Here is a 5,270-nt window from a genome sequence, read left to right as displayed (position 1 = left end):
AAACCAGATGGGATGGCGTATCGCTGCAGAATGCTGTGGTAGTCATGCTGGTTAAGTGTGCCTTGAATTCTAAATAAATCACAGACAGTGTCACCAGCAAAGCACCCCCACACCATCACACCACCTCCTACATGCTTCACGGTGGGAACCACACATGCAGGGATCATCCGTTCAACCGGCGGTTGGAACCAAAAATCTCAAATTTGGAGTCATCAGACCAAAGGATAGATTTCCACCAGTCTAATGTCCATTGCTCGTGTTTCCTGGCCCAAGCTAGTGTCTTCTTCTCATTGGTGTCCTTTAATAGTGGTTTCTTTGCAGCAATTCGACCATGAAGGCCTGATTCATGCAGTCTCCTCTGAACAGTTGATGTTGAGATGTGTCTGTTACTTGAACTCTGTGAAGCATTTATTTGGGCTGCAATTTCTGAGGCTGGTAACTCTAATGAACTTATCCTCTGCAGCAGAGGTAACTCTGGGTCTTCCTTTCTTGTGGCGGTCCTCATGAGAGCCAGTTTCATCGTAGCGCTTGATGGTTTTTGTGATTGCACTTGAAGCAACTTTCAAAGTTCTTAAAATTTTCCGGGATGACTGACCTTCATGTCTTAAAGTAATGATGGACTGTCGTTTCTCTTTGCTTATTTGAGCTGTTCTTGCCATAATATGGACTTGGTCTTTTACCAAATAGTGCTATCTTCTGTATACCAACCCTACCTTGTCACAACACAACTGATTGGCTAAAACACATTAAGAAGGAAAGCAAATCCACAAATTAACTTTTAACAAGGCACACCTGTTAATTGAAATACATTCCAGGTGACTACCTCTTGAAGCTGGTTGAGAGAATGCTAAGAGTGTGCAAAGCTGTCATCAAGGCGGTGATCGTATTGGGGGCTGTACTGGTCACAAGAGCCATAGTCATGTGTCGCAAGAGGAGGACTGATTAAGGTAAGCCTACCACTGATTTCCTCAGCCACTCAGTGTGTGTGTGTGTCAGGGCCGGCCCCAGGCATAAGCGATGTAAGCGGTCGCTTAGGGCCCCCAACCCCCAGAAAACATACATACAAAAATAAGTACTTAAATTTTTTAGGAACTCAGTCGGGGTCTCAACTTATAAGCATTTCGCTGCAACCACAATAACATTTTTACATATAATAATTTAGCAGACGCTCTTATCCAGAGCGACTTACAGTTAGTGCATTCATCTTAAGATAGCTAGGTGGGACAACCAATCACAGTCATAGTAAGTAATTTTTTCCACAATAAAGTATCTATCTTCTAAACTGTGTATGCGACCAATAAACTTTGATTTGATTTGAATTTACTGTTGAGAGTTAGAATAGTAGAATACACAAGGTGCAGTTTCGAAATTTCTTGCGCATCAGACATTTTTACTCTTGTTATGTCAATCACAAACAATGTTTCCATCCACAATTTATATGCGAGTAAAGTCATACCGAATAAAAAAATCCCGATAGCTGTGATGGAAACAGGAAGTTTCAGTACAATTTTATAAATGGCGACAGATCATTTGTTCGTTCGACGTGTCGGTAAAATTAATTATCGAGAAATGGCGGTGGAAATGCCTTAATGCGCAAATATTGATATAATAACCATCATATCAAAGTAGACGTGGAGTCACACATTGATATATGGTGTGTGGTCCTCCCACTACGACTCGGCAAACCATGCAGTTTATTAGGCTACAGGTTAAATAATTTATGATGAACTTCACAGGGTGGTGAAAGTGGGTCTTATTCTGGTGACATGATGATCGATGCTTAACTGCCGTTTGACAAATAAAAATATTTTCGCTCTTAATAATCTCATCATGTACACTACCCTACCCGCACAGTCTACCTGCATTGTATCTACGAGCTGTTGTCTAGAGCGTGCTTGCCAAGACTTGAGTAGGCAGATTTGCTATTTAACACAACAGTTTTTGTGACAAAACTATAGGTAGATTTGAAAATGCGATGGAAACACATTGAACTTTAGATTTGTATTTGGTATTTGAAAACTTAAGCGAAAAAGTACATTTTGTGTGCACCATGTCATCAAACACTGATTTTTATCCGCAACAAGTCCGGTTGGTGGAAACAAACCACTGGTGGGAAAATGCGCATATTTTCTTCATGCAGATTTTGGAATATTCTCATGAAAATCTGTTGCCAATTGGATAGAAACCTAGATACGGACAATCACTCAATTAGCCATGTCAGCTAACGATTTTTAGTTTGGTAAGTTAGTATAGCCAGCTTTCTAAACTTGTAGTAATCATGACCGAATACCAACCTGGCACGCAGGGCATGTGCCCAGAGTCCTGACCTCCAGGGGGCCCACATTGATTTTGTTAGTCACTCTCACTCAGATATCATTAACATGGCATATGTGTAGAATTGCAGGAAAATTGCTATAAAACTGCAACAATTTACCTTCACCCCATGTCAAAAGTAGTAGAATTGCAGGAAATTAGCTGGAAAACTGCATCATTTTTCTCTCTGCCCCATGGCAAAATGAGTAGAATTGTATGAAATGTGTTATAAAGTTTCTAAATGATCTCTCCACCCCATGGCAAAATGTGTAGAATTGCAAAAATGTGCTTTAAAACTGCAACATTTTCTCTACTCCCCATTGCAAAATGTGTAGAATTGCAGGAAATGAACATTAAAACTTCTCTACGCCATCAATAGGGGGTCACTAAAATGTTTTGCCGCAAGGTGGGTTTGGCACCCCAACCAAATATCGCTCAGGGCCCCCAAAATGCTAGGGTGTGTGTGGGTGCATGTGTTTGTTTAAATGACATGTAAGTCTTTAGATGACAAATTGTTTGTAATTCAAACAGTTTTAATTTCAAATGTATTTTTTTGTGTTTGTCTGCTAGACGCCGTTTACCAAGACATGCCCCTGAGGACAGTGAAGCCTCAGGATGGAGGAGACGGACGGTATGAAGAGCTGAGAGAAAGGGAGCGTACGACACCCTGAACACAACTCCAGCAGCAGGAGGAGAGATGGGTGAAGAGGGGTGAAAAGTGAGAGAATCTGTACCATACTTTGGGGGCAGAAGGGAGTAAAGAGTGAGAGAGGGTATGAAGCATTGAAGAAGGCTGACATATACCATACTCTGTGAGCAGAAGGGGGATAGGAGGAGAAGTAGGCCTACATCTGAGACAATAGAAAGTCATGTAAGGACAATCGGAAAGTTGGGGTGTAGGATAATGCTTTGATCATTGTGATGTGTGAAATGTTCAAAAGGAGGGATTATAGTTTCTTGTCTTTGTAATTTAGTAATTGTCAGAATTTGTGAGACAGATTTGACTTTAACATTGAAAGTTTTACAAAAAACGTTGATGTATGTTTTGGTGTTGCATACATTTGTGCTATTAAGGCAAATATGCACAGTTCAGTTTAAAGGGGAAATCTGTGATTGCTATATAAATGTTTTGACTTTTAAATTAATAATATGTAGCCATTGATTCTTGAAGAATATAACTTAGAAATGCCTCATGGCAATATAACTTAGCTCAACTGTTTGACCCCATTGTTTGTTAACGTTGTAATAAAAAAATAAACACTGTGTAGCTTCAAAACATGGTTTAAAAAATCATTTTGATCTCATGGATGGTCAGTTCTTGCATCTAGTCCCGTCTATGAATTTGAGAGTGGTTCTTTATCCAGTCTCACCCCTAAGCTGTTTACCCAAAACTGTGGCTGGATGCTCGCTTTGTTGTTGTTTGAACTGCAGATTGCCCCTTTAATCAAGCACTTGGAATTTTTTTAGTTACGAATTATACAGTCTGCATTTAGTTAGAATGTATATTAAAACATATTGATATATCTCAATGCAATACTCCAAACTGTATATCTATGTCAGTTATAGTGGGCGACAGTATAGCATGGGTATCATTATTATGATCATTTAGTTTGCTGAAATAAAAGTATTTGCATAATCAATTCTCATGTTGTTTTATGGAAACTCAATGTTTAATCAGTTATTTGGGTCCCACAACCAGACACAGATTGAGTCAGTATTATTGTACAATGTTACTTTGGTGTACCTTGGTGCGGGATCACCGTGTGCTGGAATAATTATATTAAAATTAGGTCTGAGAACAATAGAATGAGCAGCAGGGTTTAATATTACCATAGGGATGAGTAATTAACACTCTCTACAACTGGTTACTGTTCAGGGGCTGTATTCACAACGCGTCTCAAAATAGGAGTACTGATCTAAGATCCTCTCTGTCCATGTCATCTTATTCATAATGAACTAAGGCAAAACTGATCCTAGATCAGCGTCTCGCTTTGTGAATACGGACCTTTGTCTTAACAACACTGAAGCCAGTATCTTTGACCCAAGAAATACCACTGAGTGGTCAGAGAAGAGGGAAGCTGAGGGAGTCCCGGGGCGGGCAGAGGAGGAGAGGAGGGGTGGAATCCTCCTGCACTACACTCATCCATCTCGACTCTAATTCCCTGAACCTGCTGTTCCCACCAGGGAACTCCTCAGCCCAGCTAAGTGTGTCAGAAAGACCTCAGCTAACCTGACAGCTTCTATTTCCGCCCTTTCCCTCCCTCTTTCCTTCCCTCCTCGTCTCTCTCCCCTTCACGCCCTCCACTCACAGAGCAATGCCAAGAGAAAGCACAGTGTACAGATAGAAATCAAGTGTCATATTATTATCTAATATCAGTTATCAATGTCTCTCCCTTCCCCCTTCCTTTTCACTCTCTCTCAGGCCGATGGATGCAGGATTATTAACGATAAGAGAGGGCAGAGAAAGAGAGTGATATAGAGAGTCCTGTCCCTTATGACCAGTGTAGAAAACTCTTCCATCTCTGTCTGACATGACATAGACCCTCCACGTGCTCCCTGGACAGTGGCAAAGCCCATCAAAATCTCTATTTCTCTCTCCCATTTTCTCTACGGGTGATATCTGAAGCCCAGTGATCAATAGATGGAGAAGGGATATAGCGTAGAAGTAATATGACACCTCGTATCTGGAGAGAAGGGTTCTTTGCCCATTAGCAGCCCAACCAGAGGGAGAGGAAAGAATGGGGGTGTTAGAAGGGAAAGTTGTGGCAGATAGAGTGGGAACCAGACAGGAGGCTTTGTGTATTATACAGCTTGTTAACAATTCACATTCATATACCATCTAGAAGTATACAAACCTGAACAGGTTCATAGAAATAAATTGAATGTAATGTTCAAAAATAATGTTGAATAATGTGTAATAATGTTGATAATAGCAGTAGTAATGATAATAGTAATAA

The sequence above is a fragment of the Coregonus clupeaformis genome, chromosome 31 (assembly GCF_020615455.1).
Source record: "Coregonus clupeaformis isolate EN_2021a chromosome 31, ASM2061545v1, whole genome shotgun sequence".
Lineage (NCBI taxonomy): Eukaryota > Metazoa > Chordata > Actinopteri > Salmoniformes > Salmonidae > Coregonus > Coregonus clupeaformis.
This window is presented reverse-complemented; position numbering follows the sequence as displayed.